Here is a 19,729-nt window from a genome sequence, read left to right as displayed (position 1 = left end):
TATTGTGATTTTGTTGGGCAAAGGTTTGCTGTGGTACAGCATGCGGCACGTTATTGTTGTTGCCGCGTGCATGCCATTGGTGCGGCTGAATGTTTTTATTTACAAGCGGTGCATAGTTTTGAGAGAAGGGATTGAAATTAGCTTGTGGATGGCAATCGTTCCTGTTATACCGAAAGTTTTGTTTAAATCTCGTGTTCCTGCCATTTCCATTACCATGGTTAATGTATCCTTGCGGTTGCGTGTACCAGTCTTGCTGTGTGTTCGTGTCTGGCTTTTTCTATTGACCATTCGAATTATGTTGTCGTGATGTTTGGCCGTCTGATGCCCCTTTTTTTAATTTCTCCTCATATATTAGGTCGATTGAATCTAAAATGGATAGAAAATATTCTGTGTCGTGCTCAGGCATAGTAATTAATTTTTCACGAATGTGTGCTGTCAAACGACTTTTTAAAATTTTTGAAACATCAACATGAGAAATAGGATTCGTCCAATAACGTGTTTTATTGAGATACTTCTCAAAACACCTTCGCAAGCTACCATATTTGCTATTGAAAGGGGCAGGGTTAAAAACCTCTAACCTAAGTCTCTCCTATACAGCTTCTGACCAGTATTTGTCAAGAAATGCCCGTTCAGATTGTAAATATATGGCACAACGCTCAGCTACCTCGGTCGCCCACAAAAGTACATCGACTTGCGTGTACCCAACAACAAATCTGATCTTTTGTGTTTCCGTCCAATTTCTAGGGAACACATGTCGAAAAGCACTAATAAAAACAACAGGATTCATCTTCTTACCTTCACTCGTAAACATTGGGAATTGACAGACCTTACTCAGCAAATATAGTGGACAAGCTATTTGCATTTTGTGCTGTGTTTACATAGCTATCATAATTATTTGCAGTTCTCGTAGGTACTGGTGTTATGCCCTGTAAACTTACACTCTGCGGTCTGTCATTACTACTGGCATTGTTTGCAGGGTTTGCAATGATCTGTGTGCATACATTACTTTTGTTTGCTGGCTCTTTTCTTATGTCTACAGCTTGTGTCTCTGTAACACTTTCCCCTAAGTAGTTGCATATCCTGCTCTCTTTAGCTTGCAAATTGGTGTTCACTTTATTGATAACGTCGTTTTCCCTTTGCTGAATAATTTCATCTACCTTCACTACCCTTTCCGCCTCGGTACTGGTTTTGTCTAAAGTACCTGTTTTATCTTGCGAAATGACATCAGATAAATATTCATTAATTTTGTCTCTTTCCTTTTTGGCACAGACTGTTAAGGTGAGTTCATTAATTGCTATTGGTATATTTTCGTAATCCTTATACAGTTTGTTCACTACAGTAGAGATGTTCTTTACTGTGGAAGTTAATTGTGTTTGTGTAGCTTCCAGATTTGTGTGTGTGTCTTTAATCACATTTATATGCTACTCTACTGCATCATTTTGCTCGTTAAGAGTGTTTAATTTCTGTTTCATTTCCGTAATGTCGTTGTTTCCTTTTGAAAGTACATCTTGCTTTAGCCTTTTTTCCATGTCTTTAAATTTTACATTCATTTCTTCGTGAAAATTCTTAGTCAAATCACTGATCTGTTGTGTGACTGTATCATGAAAATGTTTTAAAACTTGTTTCTGCTCTTTTTTATGTTGTTTATGTCTTGTGTGACTATGGTAAGGTTTTGTGACAAACTGTCAAATTTTGTGTATATGTCTGCACACAAATTGGTGTTTGTATTTTTTTATTTCGCGGCAAGTGCGCTATTTTGGTTGCTATCTAATGTACTTTGGTTGTTAACAACTGTACTTTGTAAATTGACATTTGGATTTCGTATGATGGGTGACAGTAAAGTGTCATCAAAAATCATGTTATCCTCACATTCTATGTTTTACTGTGTGAGCAGAATGTTGCTGGTGGAGACACATGATGTAGTTTCATCTATTGTGATCAACATATCATCAAAGTTAGAACTCTGTGAAAGCTCACAAGTTCGGTTATGTCTATCTCTCACCTACTTAATACTTCTGAGTGGGGAAGAAATGCAGCTGGTATTTCGGATGTTCTGTCTTGTAATTGTACGCCATCTTGGCTCATTATGTTTTCGCCATTGTCAACAATAATGGAAACTGATTTTTGTGCAATTTTGATTGAATATTAAAATTAAAATTTTGAAAAATAGAAAATTGAAATATATTATTTTTGGAAATTTGAACATACGATTTACGTGTAGTCAAGCCTTAATTGGCTACTTTTATGATGCACGAATGTTGTCACACAAAAACTTCAAACTTTTCTCTCGCTAATCATTAGATAACATTTTTGAAAAATTCATTGCAATACATTTAGGAATGGAAATTAAGGAAAAAGATGTCTAATTACTACACAGGAGACGCTATCAAGCATAGCAGAGCAAGCGGTTGTGTAGTGGGCCTACTTTTGCTATGATGAAACAAACAGCGTATTTCCAAAATTTTCTGTAAATTCCGGTTTCACTTTTGATTCCTTTTTGAATTGGTTGCTTTATCAACAAAAATTTTTGGTTCTTGTTATTTTGCTCCCAGTTGTGGTGTTGCACATGCAAATTTAAAAATAGTTAGTACATGAAAAAAATTTCATACAATGTCATAAATAACTTTGAACAGTTTATACAATTGGTTTCATGGCTATCTCAATGTCCTGTCACGGTCGCCAGTTATGCAAATATATATAAAAATATAATTCATCGAATTAATTAGATTATCGTCATGTTTGATTTTTATGAATTTTGCAACTAACGAATTGTCTTTCACTTTTAATTCACAAATTTCGTAAATTGTAAGTCTGTGGTGGAGTGAACTTACATCAATTCGTGTATTCTCTATGCTGTTGAGATTTACGCAACTTGGTTATATTCAGATTCAGATTCAGATTCTTTATTAGTCATTCAGCATTGTTACATGCAATAGACTTCGTCAGTTCACTTAACCTATTAATTTTACAAAAAAATTTTTTTACACATTTAAGTTGATATTATGCATTTCTAAAAATTCTTCTAATGAATAGAATGGATTGGTTAACAAGAAGTTATGAACATTGTCTTTAAATAATTTGTCAGGCTTGATTGACCCATTTTTAGACAATTTGTTATATATTTTAATTGCCATATACTTATGACTATTGTTAGTTTTAGCTAATCTATTTTGTGGCAACAGCAGAGAAGTACACGTTCTTGTATAGTAGCCATGTCTTTCATTTGTTACACTTAAATTAGGTAGTTCAGCAAGTATGTAGTTAACACTGTCAAGAATATATAAATTAATTACTGTTAAAATTCTATATTTAGTGAACAATGGTTTACAATGTGTTCTATTATCTACCTTAGCCATTACTCTGATTGCTTTCTTCTGGATCACCATAATTTCATTTATTTTTCTGCTGTTTCCCCAGAGTATTAACCCATACCTTAAAACAGATTGAAAAAAGGCAAAGTACGCTGTCCTTATGTACTCAAATGTCACACAACACATCAGTCTCTTCAACAAATATATAACTCTTGACAACCTAACCACTATGTGATCAACATGAGAGTTCCATGTTAGACTGTTGTCAAGTACAATACCTAAAAACTTTGCCTTTTGTTTTTCTATTTTTATAGTCTTTGATAGACTGAACCACATATTCTGGGTCTTTTCCTCATTTAATAGCAGACCATTGGCATTAAACCATGATGTTGCATTTTCTTTTGCCAGTTTCATATCACTTACAAGGTTATCAAGTACATGGTTTACAGATAGAAAAGTTGTGTCATCTGCATACATATATGTCTTTACATCTATATTTCCTGGTAAGTCATTTATGTGTACAAGGAAAAGAAGTGGTCCCAATTTAGATCCCTGTGGCACTCCATGTTGAACCTCGAGTATGTTTGACAGATGACTTCCTGAACTCACCACCTGGTTCCTTTTATTGAGGTATGATTTGATGAGTTTTAAACTTTTATCACATATTCCATAGTACTCAAGTTTAGAGAGCAGAAGTGAGTGGTCAACACAGTCAAAAGCTTTGCTCAGATCACATAAGGTTACCTGTGCGTGCGCATGGTCCTCAAATGCCGCTAGAATGTCTCTGACTAAGAGCTCTATGGCATGTATAGCTGACCTTCCTTTTCTGTAACCAAACTGTGATGCACTTAACATACCATTTAGTTCTAGGTACTCATACACCTGCTTATATATTACGCCTTCAAAGACTTTTTCTAGTACTGGAATTAGTGAAATTGGTCTGTAGTTTGCAGGATCTGATTTGACACCCTTCTTAAAGACTGGAGTTACCTTGGATAGTTTGAGAGGATCAGGAAAAAACCCTTCTATGAGACACAGGTTTATAGAATATGTTAATGGTGCTGCAATGTAATGTATGATTTCTTTCAATAGATTGTTTGACATATTAAAAATATCTGTACTGTATGAATTTTTCATTTCTTTGACTATTTTAAGAACTTCATGTTGGCATACCTCTCTGAAGTGTTTCAATGATGATCCGCCCCTATTATGATTTAGGTTTGCTCTCTTCAGATAATCTATACATGTTACATTGGGTTTACTGATCAGCTTTTTGATATCATCAGCACTGCTTACAAAATATTTATTGAATGTATCTGCTGGTATTGGGACTGTCTTGTCGAAGTTTCTGACTTCACCTTTAACAGTATTAATTACTGACCAGGCTGTTTTGCATTGGTTTTTACTATTTTTTATGAAATTTGTGTTGTATCTTAGTTTCGCTAATTGCAACTCTTTCTTATACAGTTTCTTAGTGATTTTTTCGAGATCCTTAATTTCATTAGAATTGTTTACTTTGGCAAGGCGCTTCAACAGCAGTAGCTTATTTTTTAGATTCTCCAGTTCTTTGGTGTACCAAAATTTACCTTTTCTTGTTTTATGGTATTTCTTTTGAACAAGATGGGCTTTGAAGATACCTGTTAAGTAATTGTGGAATGTTTCATAAACTGTTTGGGCACTGGAATCACAGTTTTGAAATAATTTGTCACAGTTTGTTATGCTCAACTGGTGTGTTAGTTTTATGAGATTGTGTTTTGTTAATATTAAGGTATTAGATTTTGTTAACTTTTGTCCAGCCTTGCTCTCATCTCCTTTTATAAAATGTCTTAACTTTACTGTTAACATGGAGTGGTCTGAGAAAACAAACTCCTTTACCTTGGTGGAGTACATATCACGAGCACAGTTGACAAAAGCATTATCCAAGCACGCTTGTAGTCTTGTTGGTTCTGAATTTACATGATGGAAGTTGTGCTGCCTCAGCATATTCAGTAACTTATTTACACTGGGTTTGTTACATGTTACATCAAAGCTTGAATTAAAGTCTCCCCCAATTACAGTTACATAATTTTTCCATTTCGTTATGTAGCAGAGTACACTGTCTAAATTATCTAAAAAAGTTTTATCATCTGAGTCAGGGGAATGGTAGATACATACTATGATAAGTTTCATTATATCACATATGATCCCGGTAATTTCAAAGTGATTCTCTACACATGCCCAACTAAGATCTAGTTCTCTACACTCTATTTCATTTGAAACATAGATAACAGTACCACCATTAAGGTACTGAGATCTGCAAAAACTGTTTCCATATTTATAACCTTCTGGTACATAGTATTGTATTTGTTCTGGTTTAAGCCAATGTTCTCATATACATAAGAAAGAATACTTATTCTGTGGCAATGACTCATCCAGAATTTCAATTTTATTTTCAAGACCCTGAATGTTTAAAAATAGGATGTTGTTGTGACTTATCTGTGAGTTAGAAGGCTGGTTTTTCACATTTTTATTTTCTTCTTGGCTTGAAACCATAAAAAATTATCACTGAATGACACAGATGTATTTTTCCTTTGGCTCCTCCTTAAGCATTGCTGTGTTGCTGCTCCAGTCGTTGTTGGTTCTGTTACTGCTGCTGCTTCTGCTGATAATGATGGTGCTGCTGCTGTTTCACTTATTTCTGGTGTTTGTTGTTCCATAACTGCTGTGCCTTTCTGTGAATTCTTAACATTTGGAGTGTTCACTTGCATTAATAAAATTTCACATTTGTCTTGGAGAGGTGTAGCTTCACTGATAGCAGATTTCACATTGGATTCTACAGGATACACACACTTCCTGTCCATGAGAGGTATGACTTTTCTATCATCACACTGCACATTTGAGATTTTATTTACAAGTTCTAAAATTTTGGTTACTATTACGTTTTTTCCCAGTACATTTAGATGGGAACCATGTGTTGTGTGAAATCTTTTCCCTAAATTGCTGATGTTCACAAATGTTACATTTTCAAACCGGTTGCAAATATTTTGCATCTCTTTATTTGCAGTTTCAATTTCTTTATTTACACAGGACCATTCTATCAAGTCGTAACGGTGTGGCACTGAAAAAACAATAACATTTGTTCCTCTCAGCTCATACAGTTTTCTTTTTAGCGAGATTAAGAGATCGTTTTTTTCGTTTCTAGCTATATCATTTGATCCCGCCAGGAAGATGGAAAAGTCCTTTTTGCTCAATGAGGAAATTTTTTCTTGACTCATTGACGTAGCAGCACTGAATTTTGCTCCTGGTTTTACTGTACAGTTAAAACTAAAATTCTGACTACTTGTACGCCGAAATTCAGCGGCTGTATCTCGTCCTTGGCTGTCGGCATACAGTTCAATTTTACCGGTACTTGCTGTTCCGAGATTGTCTGTTTTCTGCCTGTCTTTGCAGTAAGCGAAGTCTAGTTTGGCACTATTTATTGTGTCTTTTTTGCTAACACATGTCGATATTGTCTCAGTAGAGCAGCTTAGCGGTGGAAGATTTTTCGTGAGCACTTTCGCATATGATCTTTTACTTAACTGCTGCTGAAATATTCCATGTTTTACCTTATTCACAGAGTCGTTTGATTTTCCACATGGTACACTCGCACTGTTAACTTTACTTTTACAATCCGTAGTCGAAAGAGCTTGAAAGTAATTTTCTTGTATTATCTGTTTGCGTCTTTTGTACTTCACTTCCGTCCAATTCTCCGACATATTCGTACTTTCATGGCGCGAGTTTTTCATGTTCCGTTCACTTTTTCTTCTTTAAGTTTCTTGGTATCCATCTTCAAGGAACTGATAATAAATTGTAAACTAGACACCCGTTCGCTGAGCTTTGTAATTTCATCCTTACAACTGTCACAATTTTTCTTTTTCACGGCAAAATTCACACTTTTTCTCGGAGACGCACAACGAATTTTTACACTAGCCGCCATCTTATTCCACCATGACTACTTCTCATTTTTGACTGTGAATACAATACTTTATCAGACTTCCTCTTCAGATGCAGGCAGCTACAGTGACATGACATTAGCATAATGTGCGAAAGAAAAATTTCGTGGTTTTGCACTCCCTCTATACTCTAACATTTTATCCAATCGTCTTTATAAAGTTGCATTTATCTAACATTATCCATCTTCTTGTATTTTCGTATTCTTTGCTCTCTCTCTCTCTTAAATACGTTACACAGTATAATTATTGCAAACACGATATCTACTACACACTTCTCACAAGAATACGTCTTCTCCCTACGATAACTAAAGACAGAGTCCATCTAAAAAAAATCGAATGGAGTTTCCATCATTTGTCATTCTCCTTCCAGCGTAGCAAAATACATCTTTGCCGACGCATACAGTGGCCGCGCTAGTGTTTATCGTCATTGGTAATAATTTTTATTGCACCGTGTCGGGGCTTTTCCTTATGTATCTATACAGCCTCACGAGTAATTGCACTGGATTTTTACGTTCACTGTATCACAGACTATAACATACCGTATAATACATCGCTTACCTTCAATAGTTTCTACGCAGTATCAAGAATACTCAGACGCTGCAACAACGGCCACAGTATTTCACGAAACGGCACGAAGAATGAGAAAAAGTTTTGTATTGTTGACTTTACGCGTGGTGGTACAGAAACAGGCCATCTGGCGGGAAGGACGTATCTACCAAAACACGCGCCAACCCGCTGAGGGATGTCCGCTGCACACAAGCAAAAAATATCACGAAATTACTTATACGACGAAAATATCTCCCTCTATACTCAAACATTTTATCCAATCGTTCTTTATAAAGTTGCATTTATTTAACATTATCCATCTTCTTGTATTTTCGTGTTCATTGCTCTCTCTTAAATATGTTACACAGTATAATTATTGCAAAATAAAACTGCACAATTAAGCACCTTATTTTATTTCAGCTTTTTTTTTTTTTTTTTTTTTTTTGACACACTTCGCTTATTTCGTTTTCGAGAGTTGGTGACATTGATAATGACTGTTCGTACGAACTGCCACATGGTGGCAGATTGTTGCCATTTGATGTAAGTGTTTGGGTAGCCGCCAATGTTAATACGTCTACGAGAAAGGAAAAAAATGGTTTCTTGAAACTTATTTTCCCGGTTACTGCTCAATCTCTGTTTATAAGTATCAAATACACAATTTGTAAACACTGTAAAATAGTGAATAGGGAAAAAGGTAAAAGAAGAAGCCACAGCAGTACTGATTTGTAGTAACTGAATGACGACAGACGAAAATGATAAATTTGACGTAGCTTTCTAGGAACTAATATACTGCCGATGGAAACCAAGCTGCAGAGTAAAACAAAAACAAAACATAAAAGCTAACGTAACCCTATATTTGACCCTTCAACTCGTGTTTTAGTTTTTTGACATACTTAATTAGTACCTCTCTTCTTTGTTGTAAGAGCATGGACCGGCTAATCACTGAGCGGACACACAAACATTTGCGCCGGAAAGCTAGGCGACCATAGCAACGAAATGGTATTTTCACAAGCCGTTGCTACTAACAACACATTATTACGGCAACGCCGTTCTTTTAACAGGTACATTCTGATTAATCGAATACTGTATCCTCTGTAGTAGGTACTGTAGTTTCAGGTTTTTATTCCTCACTTTTTCACCTTCGAACATTAACTTTTGTATCGTATTGTTTCTATCACGAATAGATAAACGCAGTGGTATTTTACACTACCACATACGAGCTTTCTTCACTACTAGGTACGCACTACTGATACATTGTGTACCATTCTATGTAGGCCAACCTGAATAGGGGCGGTATCACACTTCTGTGTAGCCTAGATAATACGATCCGTTGTCGATTTTATTTCATTTGTGTGCTCTCCTGTTATTACTGGATGCGGCAGAATGTTGTTTACATAATTTTGGTTCTTTTCTTTGCAGTTCTTGTCATATTCTAAATTAATATGTTATTTCTTTCTTGTATCCACAGACATAATTCTACTGTGTGGTTCCCAAATTTTGCGTACGACTCCATTAATTTACTTTTAGCACTTTTTTTGATAATACAGTGATAATGATTCCCAGCTATAAAATTAAATAATTCTGTTACATTTACTCAGAAAGAATAGGTTTGTATACAGGAAGTTATTGCTGTATGACTGGTATTATATTACTTAACACTAGAACTTACTCTGTTATGTATGAAAATTCTGGCTATATATCATCGTGCCATTTGCATAAAGTACTACCTGTACTTTTCCTTATGCATGAATTTCAGTGTTAGTGTTGCTACTAACTTTTATATTCTTATTGTGTTTTGTATGCTGTTTCCAACTATTGCCTCTTCAGATTTCCAAATAAATTCCTTAAAAGACTGTGTTGATACAATTTAATCATTTAGTTGTACTGCAGAGCACTTCTCACTGAACACATACTCTATACAAATAATCAGGCACTAATGATTTATAGGAATACTTTATGGAGAAACTCTTAGCTCAACGTTTTTCAATATATAGAATTTGTCTGAGTTTAAGTTGGAGTTTTGGAGGCATATGTGGTAAGTTGTTTATACACATTGGCAGTTTTGTGAGAGAGTACCACCCCAATGCTGTGCTGTGAAGGCAATGGTAGTGTGCATAAATTGCTTGTATGGCTCATAGTGCTCTAGAGAGGGGGCAGACTTAGAACACTCGTTTTATTTGTTGAAAAGAATATTGGCACTGTTAGGATCATTCAAATTCTACACTTTTCTTGTATAAGTTATTGAGTGATATGGCAATACTGTCAGAATTACGTATAAATTTGGAATAATAATTAATTTTGCCAAGAAATGATTGAAAGCATTTTAAGTTCGTGAGCACTTGAATTTTGCCTGGGGCTTTTACATGTTGCTGGGTTGATAGCCAGACTGAAGATGTGGCCCAGTTGTTCCACTTGGTTTCTGAAAAATTCACAATTATTTAAAACTTCCTGCCAAATTAAAAGTGTTTGCCAAACTAGTACTCAAATCTGAAAGTTTTCCTTTTACAGGCAAATACTCTAGTGACTGAGTTATCAAGTATGACTCATGATCTGTTGTCACAGCTATACCTCTGCCAGTACCTCATATCCTACCCTACAAAGCTGTGAGGACAGGGTGTGAGCTATGCTTGGGTAGCGCAATTGGCAGAAGGTGTCAAGTTCAAGTCCCAGTCCAGTATGGAATTTTAATCTGCCAGGAAGTTTCATATCAGTGCATACTCTGCTGCAGTATGAAATTTCATTCTGGGCATGCTTACTAAAATTGTATTTTAGTCCATTCGCTGTAACACATTGAAAGGATAAGTAGGTTTGCCTTGTGTTCCCTTTTAGCACCAGTCACAATTATATTATCCAAGTATCCTGTGTTTGGAATCTTTTGAGGTAATTTCTAGTGCCCTATTGATTCCAAAAGATAGTCTGCAACTGTTTGTTAAGATGCGAATTCTTAAACACTGGAGTCTTATTGAGCACTGTGGACAGTCCAACAGTTTTGTGTTTTAAAGACGGTTGGCTTCACAAATAGGGGGTCTCTCTTTGTAACTTACAGGACTTTTCTAGGTCAGTTTATTAAAATGGTGGCAGCCGGATGCATATGTAAAAAAGTTTAATGAATATGGTAAACAGTAGAGTTGATCTAGTGAAATTACGTTGTCTCTACATGTTCTATCGTATGTTGTTTCGGTTTCCATATAGATCATCACACACTCAGATGGCTGTGCATGTAAAAATTCCACTTCTGGAATGGGGAGATGCACTTGACAGAATTGAATACACCTGGCAGATTAACAGTGAGGGTGGATGTGCCAGCCAGCATAGATTGATTTTTAGGTAATTTCCCACATCCCACTAGGTGAATACTGGGCTGGTACCCAATGCCTTCTCAGTTGTCCATAAATAATTCACAGACATTTAGAAAACTTTCACTCAGTTTCACATGAATAAGACTACATGCAGATAGTTGGGGTACACATTCTGTCCTGGGAAGTAAGGGGGTGGCGGCAGAAAGGGGTCTGACCATCCCTTAATTTTACTGTGCCACATCCGTTAATAACCATGCTGACCCTGTGCTGATGCAGTACAAAGGCACAAGAAAAACAACAATGTCTAGACCGGCCATCAGTAGATCTGTTCAATATTCATAGTGGTGTTCTTGTAGCTGTCTTACAGTGAAAATTAAATCTACTATGGGCTTTCCTACTTGTAAGTCATGCTGTTTTTGTCTCATCCTTCCTTCTACTTTTGTCTGAATTCATGTGTCTTCCTCAAAGATCTTTGCACAGTGGCTCATCAATGTCATTCCCCAATAGCTTTTTCAGTCTGTTCTATTACCTTCCTTGAAGACAAGGACAATTATTCCCTTCTTTACTCATCTGGGGTCCTTCTCTCTTTCCACCCAATTTTCATCACTAAATAGAGCCATTTTATCCCCACCTCTGCTGTTGCTATCATGATCTCTACGCTCATCTCATCAAAATCTGATGGCTTCCATCATTCCATCTTTCTCAGTGCATCTTCCACTTTTATGCAAGTTAAATCATTTTCTGTTTCTAGTTCCTTGTCTTCCTCCTTGTCCAGGTTTCCAATTGGGCTCGAGAGTTTTTCAAAATACTCCCTGCACATGATCTTGAGTTTCATTGATATTTTACCTCATGGCCACTTTTGTTCACCATTCATCATATCTTTCCATCTCTCACATTTAACCATCCTGTGTAGGACCTATTTTGTACCTTTGATCTCCTCCTCCTTCATTAAAGTCCATTCTTCCATCCACCTTCTTCTCTCTTCTGCCACCATTCTTTCTGCCTCTTTCTTTCTTGTCTGAGACTCTTTTCTTGTCTCTGCTGACCTAGTCTGGAACTGTATCCTGAAGGCTCTATTCTTCTTCAGCACTGTACCTTCTGTTTCTTCATTCCACCATGGCTTTCCCTTCCATCTCTTTTTGTTGCTTGTCCTCTAACATATAACTTTTGTTGCACTTACTGATTTCCTCTTAAATCTGCTTCATTCCTCTTTTACTGTTTTTGGTTTGTCCATTGGGACATTTCCCTCACTATTCCAAGGTAGTCTACCCTATTTTCTTCGTGTTTTAGCCTCTGTAACTTTACACAGCTGTCCTGATTTTCTGTCACTTTGTTAACTTTAGCCCTTCTCAAGTTCATTATTAGCTGTCAGTGGTTGCTACCCAAGGCCTCTAATGATATTATCTGTTCATCTGTGGTGTTTTTGTTCATTCCTCTATTGTAGAGATAGTTAACTACTACTTTCTACTCAAGTCATTACTGTAACAAATAATCGTGTGACTCTCCTTTTTCTTGAAGCAGGAATCCCTGATCAACAAACCATTTATGTGCCAGAAATCCAATAGTCTGTCACCTACCTTGATTTGACTGTCCTAACCATCTGGTCCAAACACACTTTACTACTTTTGTCTTTCTCTTCCAATATGTGTATTGAAATTCCCCATTATCGTCACAATCTTTCCTCCAGTCTGTTTCTGCATCCCCTCTTCAAATTATTGCTTTCTGTGACCTGTCCCTTGAGTGATATTTGTGTGTCCATCATCCTATCACTTATTCTCTTCATTTCTTCTTTTACCCAAGTCTCACTCCATTCCTGCTTCGATATAACGGGTAGTCTTTTTCAGTCTCTCCTCCCTTCTTTACACCTTGTTTCTTCCAACCCCAACAAAGCCAGGTGCCTTTTTTCCATCATATGCATCATCTCCTTCATCTCACCAGTCAATGTCCAAATAGTCATTGCCCTAAATTATAATCCATGTTTACAGCTGGGTTGTTATCTATCTATCTATCTATCTATCTATCCTTTCTGAGGCTTATTCCATTCTTGAAAGCAGAGGGATTATCCACTACTGGTTTGTTGGGCCTATTATAGCTTCACCAGGGCAGCACTGGCCATTACTTTTCAGGTTTCCTGTAGGCATCAGGGCACATGCAGTCCCCACTGTACAATTATTTTAATTGGTAGATTTAATATATTTGATTCGTAAAGTAATGTAATGACAAAGCTCAAATGTAGAGATGCATCATGTATCAATTAATTAGATCAAATGGCTGAAAAATAAATACCATCTAATGTGCATGTTAATTACCATGAGTTGACATGACTTCGTCTAATAGCAGTTGACGATACGCTTGAGTTAGATCTATTTTGGAGAAATATTGACCATGAGATACTTTTGTCAGTAATTCTTTTGGTTGTGGAATGGGATTGACTTCAGACTTGCACCTTTACGGTTATTTTGAAATCACTGCAGACACGGAGGTAATAATCTGCTTTGCCTAAGACTGTTAACAGAGTTGCTGACTGACCAGATGTAATAAGTATTAGGATATCTTGTTCCCTTAAGTGATGTATCTCACTTTTGAGGTCCTCTTACAATGCTACTAATAGTGGTTGGGGTTGGAGGTAATGAGGTGTTGTGGGAGATTTCAACCGAATTTGAGCTGCATAATTGTTGACTCACTCTAAGCCTAGTGAAAAGAAAGCAAAAATTCACTGCATAGTGAATGATACTACTGAGGGCACAGCATAATGTCATCTACTATTTGAAATGAGAAAGCTGTAAAGGTGTTCATCCCTGATATGTTTTGTCTCTTTGGTGAGGGCATAACTAAAATGTAAATGAACAGCTGTCATTTATCTAAGACACTGTTATTGTGCATTCCTTGCAGAACTGGATGTGGTATTTGCTATAGGATGTTAATGTTTCTAACGTAGGCTGTAATGGTGGTGAACCAGTTTAGACATAAGCTTCCTCATTTATGATAGAGACTGTTGTCAGTATAGACAAGAAAATTAATTCACACATTCTTAATTACTAATGGAAGAGATAACTTACGTGCTCATGCCATTAAAGGACTCAGTTGTGGCTGAAGCATGTTTATGCTATATCAGTGTTGGTGGGACTTATTTAACGCAGCTGTGTCAGACTTTTGCCAATGTCCCTTTTTATTACACCATCCACAGAGTGTTTTTTTTACAGGCAGTAACAGTGAGGATACTTTGAACAACAGTCTGGACAACCTCAATACGTAGCCCTTTTTGTTGTTATAATGAGGTTGTGAGTATTCCTCTGAAGACTGAGATGTTCACTACTGCTGTATGAGTGCTATGTGTTCTTTATTATTTGGACATCAGGGTTTGAACCTCAAGTCCAATGAAGAAAACAGACTTCTCATGTTCTGATCATACTTACTGTGGAATGGAGTGCTGTTTTATAGATGATATCAGGTTCATCGAAAGATTTCTGTACTACAGCTGACATTTAAAAAGTTTTTGCAACAGATAACACTTTCTTGATAATACTATTTGCTAGTATAAGTGTCTCTGTCCATAATTCCTGATTACAACCTCTCATACTAGTGATTCAGCATAGGCTTGTTTGCAAGTTACATTTTCACAGCTGAACTGACAATTGCGCATCAGACCATTTAAATCAGCTGCCCATAGGGCATATGATTGATTCGATTTCGTATGACAATGAACAATGTGAGCCTGTCTACATAACATTAGTTTGCTGTCTATAATGCAAAGAGTGTACTGTGTTTTTTGGCAACTCTATACAATCCACGTTGGTGGGAGGATGCATCTGTAATGTGATTCTTTTTCTTGTGTCTTTGTCCCACATGAGTGCAGGGTCAATATGATTTTTAATGGGACATGGTTAATTTAAGGGGTGGCAGATGCCTTTCTTGTTGGCAGTTCATTATCCCCTGGGACAGAATATGTGTACCCCAACTGTCTGCAATTAGTGTGATTCATGTGAAAGTAAGCGAATGTTATCTAAATGTTTGTGAATCGTGTACTTGAGGGGGGACTTCGGTACCAGCTTGGTATTCATTTACTGGAATGTGGGAAACTGATTAAAAACCACATCCAGGATGGCTGGCACACTGACCCTTTTCGTTAATCTGCCAGGCAGATTCAATCTGGGGCCAGTATCCATCCCAGAAGTGGCATTTTAACTCACATGGCTATCTGGATAGATCAACTGTAGTATGATTCTGTTCATAATCTTCTGGATGAACAGGTGCAAATGGTTGTGGCAACTGCTGGCATAATGAGCTGCTGTAGTATGAGCTGCTATTGCTTAGCCCGCTTGGCTTATTGTTTCAGTATGACTTGTAGCTGAGAGTGATGCAGTCCTTGCTGTTGCATTAGAAGTTGCAGCTATTGCTGTCACAGTTGCATGAATTCTGGATCCATGTTAGCTGAAACTTGATCCACTGTTCACACACATGCAGTAAGTTGGCAATAGTTGTCAGCAAAGCACAGCATAGCGCAAACACATTATGCTACACTGGACGGCGAGTTACTGTCTGTGTGATGTCACTAGCTCTAACATGTAACTATCTTCCTATACCATCTCACAGCAATTGGTGCAACCCATGGCAGCAGTGAGCCCATTCTATCAATTTTTCTGTCCGATGACAAACTCTCTTCTGCAGATATATAATATAATACCTAGAATAGCTGCATTGTCTCCGATGAATAATACTTGAAAAATTGTTTGTAGGTAACACAGAAAGGTATAGGTGTAAAGCAGAAACAAGAATGTAACAGACTTAAAGACCAGTTTAATTGCCAGTCAGATATCCAAAATAATTACATTTTTTTAGAATTAAGCTTTAAATACACACCATGTTTTGTTTCCTGCTGCAGAAATACAGGTGACACTGCAAGCGAGGGATACATGGAGAGGGTTGCCACATTCTCGTATGAAGAGTTGGAATTTTGGTCAGGCTAGAAGCATGTTCAGGTGGCTGAGGCGTTCTAGAGGGCAGAGCATCCAGGTTTGAGTCCTGGTCCAACTGACAGAACAGACACTACACACTATTATGATTCAGTGAGGAAACAAAATCTGGTGATTGAAATTTTCAGTCTGCGGCGGATTGTGTGCTGATACGAAACTTCCTGGCACATTAAAACTGTGTGCCGGACTGAGTTTCGAATTTGGGACCTTTGCATTTCACAAGCAAATGCTTATGGGGGAGCTACCATGCATGACTGATGACCTGTCCACACCTTCAGTTCTGCCAGTACCTTGTCTCCTATCTTCCAAACTTCACAGAAGCTCTCCTGTGAACATTGCAGAGCCACCCCTCTTGGAAGAAAGGATATTTCAGAGACATGGCTTAGCCATAGCCTAGGGGATGAAGCTGTGAGGGCAGATCATGAATTGTGCTTGGACAGCTCAGTTGTTAGAGCAGTTGCCCATGAAAGGCAAAGGTCTCAAGTTCGAGTCTCGGTCTGGCACACAGTTTTAATCTGCCAGGAAGTTTCATTTAAGCACACCCTCTGCTGCAGAGTGAATAGGGGATAAGGTACTTGCAGAATTGAAGCTGTGAGGACAGGTCATGAATTGTGCGTGGGTGTCTCAGTCGGTTGAGCACTCGCCCGTGTAAAGGAAAGGTCCTGAGTTTGAGTCTCGGTCCAGTATACAGTTTTAATCTGTCAAAAAGTTTGAAGGAATCATGTTTGGCCATCAGGCCTATGGAAATGTTACCTTTTTATGTGTGTGCTGTCTCTTCTGTCAGACATGTCATTGGCATATGACAAGTTGGGAATGTGGGTCAACCGAGGAGCATCTCCTGATGGCCGAGGTGGTTAAGGCATCCATTGTAGGGAAACTGAGCATCCAAGTTTGAGTCCCTGTCTGACATAAATTTTCAACTCGTATCACTGATTAATTTCAATGCCCGAATGTGGTTGCCATCAAAAAGCTTGAGTATAATTAGCAGCAATTTTATTTTCCATGTGGCCTTATTGTCATGTGTTCTGTTATATTTGTGAAGTAGTAAGCTGTTCATCCTGGAAATCACTTTACTACGGTTTCTTTCTGTCAATACGTTTCTGAACTTTTTGACATGCAATAAATGAGCAGCCATCACTAAAACGTCTGTTTCTGTCATCTAAATTCTGTAAATCACAGGACTTTATTAATGTGATGGCTATTGGACTATTGGTAATCAACTTAGAAGTTAACCTAGACAAATGAAAACTTTAGGCCACACCATGATGTGTACTAAATGAAATACTTAGGCATGTCACCAAGCCTAGCTCACGTTCCATAGGAGAGGGGTACACGCAGTTTAAAGCAATAGTTTAGAGCTGATTACTGGTCCAGAATACATTCTAATCCTTGAAGAAGAAGGGGAAAAAATCAATCCCCACTGCTTAATGAGAGAAGCTCTGGGAACTTAGTAGTATTTCATACATCAGACATCAAGCATAACACTAAGCAAACCAGGCAAAAAACTAGTCATCTTCATGAGACATCATGCTGATCCTATGTAACACTGCCTCAGTTCAGCAAGGAAGATATTCCACAAGTTTCTTCAGATATGCCATATCCAGCTGAAGCCACTTATTGCTCTTCAGATACTTTAGAGCTATGACACTGTGAGGATGTTGATTTCTATGTTTCAACTTCTGTTCCAGACAGGCACAGATGTTTTATATGGAGTTAAATCAGATGATTTACTTGGCCAGTCAAAGAGTAATAGTGTGTCTAAGTGTTTGTCAAACCAGAAATGTGTGAACAGCTCAGTGAAAACGGCCGTCGTCATCTTGAAAGAAGAGAGAGTTGGCAGTATACTTATAATGAAGATATAAAAGAAAAGACAAAACCTGGTCATTGTGAATGTTCAAATAGAAATCTTAGTCCATGTTCTCAATAATGTGTGTGAAGGGGCTAAATCATGGTACTGAAAGATCTCCAGTACATCACAGAACCACCTCTTGCCTGACCTGCACCTCCACAAACTGCAGGTTAAATGCCTCATTGGGCTATTGATGAATTCAAAGCCTTGGATCATTTGAAAAGAGACAGAGATTACATTAGATGTACTTTTTGTTCCAGTAGATCCATAGTGAGGTGATCCTTCATGACACAGAACATATCAGAAAAACAAGAATACATGATAAATACGCACAAAGCAAAACAAATGTGCTGATGTACCTTCCACAGATCCCAAGTGAACTGTTCCTCAAGGGTGTGGAATAAATAAAATAAAATCTTAAATCTAGTTTTGTTTGAAAGATAATAAATAACTTGTTGCAAAACACATCAATGTTCAATACACTGAGGTTTGTCTTATGCTATTGTAGCCACGATTCATAAAATAGAAAAATCATTTTACAACATTTATTTACAATCATCACATTACTATACTGAATTTGTACAAGGGTTGTTTGAAAACTCTGTGCAAAAATAAAAAAAAACTACAGTACTTACATGTTTGAGGTAAACCTTTTTTATTTTCGACGTAGTCTCCTTTTAGACTTATACACTTCGTCCAATGCTGTTCTAATTTGTTGATCCCTTTCGAATAATAGGAATTGTCCAAGTCTGTTAGTTGCTGCAATCACCTCCTTGTTTGAATAAAGTCTTTGTCCTGCCAGCCATTTCTTCAAATTGGGGAACAAATAGAAGTCTGAGGGAGCCATGTCTGGAGAATAGGGGCAATGTGAAATGAGTTGGAATCCTGTTTCCATAAATTTTGCGACCACAACTGCTGAGATGTGTGCTGCTGCATTGTCGTGATGGAAAAGGACTTTTTTGCGGTCCAATCACCGGCATTTTTCTTGCAGCTCAGTTTTCAAATGGTCCAGTAACAATGAATAATATGCACCTGTAATAGTTTTACCCTTTTCCAGATAGTCAATGAGGATTATCCCTTGCGAATCCCAAAGGACAGTAGCCATAACCTTTCCAGCCGAAGGAATGGTCTTCGCCTTTTTTGGTGCAGATTCTCCATTGGTAACCCATTGTTTAGATTGTTGTTTGGTCTCAGGAATATAGTAACGTATCCATGTTTCATCCACAGTGACGAAACAACACTTTAAGTCCTACGGATTCTTCCTGAACAGCTGCAAACCATCCTTGCAACATTTCACATGATTCCGTTTTTGGTCAGGCATGAGCAATCGGGGAACCCATCTTCGGTTAGCTTTCTCATGTCCAAATGTTTATGCAAAATATTACGTACCCATTCATTCAAGATGCCCACAGCACTAGCAATCTCATGAACCTTAACTCTTCTGTCAGCCACCACCATATCATGGACTTCTTCAATAATTTCTGGAGTCGTAACCTCCACAGGGCGTCCAGAACATTCAACACCACTTGTGCCCTTATAGCCACTCAGAAAATTTTGAAACCACTTATAAACTGTTCTAATCGAAGGTGCGGAGTCGCTGTCATGTTTCTCAAGCTTCTCTTTAGTCTCCTGAGGCATTTTGCCTTTCATAAAGTAACACGAAATTCTTTTTCGTCCATTTTTTGACAATCCCTCGAATTCCTTGATTCACACGAATGCCAATCACAAAGAACTAGGCTGAAACTTGGTGTGCATTCTTTTCAAAGATGCTACTAACTAA

The 19,729-nt window shown here is 37.5% G+C and overlaps 1 protein-coding gene across 1 annotated transcript in view; it reads left to right on the top strand.

Annotated features, from left to right (window-relative positions):
- Positions 1-8,756: 8,756 nt before the first annotated feature.
- Positions 8,757-19,729, top strand: part of LOC124606440 (cilia- and flagella-associated protein 45-like) — a 146,626-nt gene continuing 135,653 nt past the window's right edge. The window contains exon 1 of the mRNA XM_047138421.1: positions 8,757-8,889. The gene's annotated coding sequence lies outside the window, so the exon portion shown is untranslated. The remainder of the gene's footprint in view (positions 8,890-19,729) is intronic.

This window comes from Schistocerca americana, chromosome 3, assembly GCF_021461395.2.
Source record: "Schistocerca americana isolate TAMUIC-IGC-003095 chromosome 3, iqSchAmer2.1, whole genome shotgun sequence".
In the NCBI taxonomy this organism is placed as follows: Eukaryota; Metazoa; Arthropoda; class Insecta; order Orthoptera; family Acrididae; genus Schistocerca; species Schistocerca americana.
Note: the sequence above shows the minus strand (reverse complement) of the source record. Positions and strands in the feature narration are given on the sequence as shown.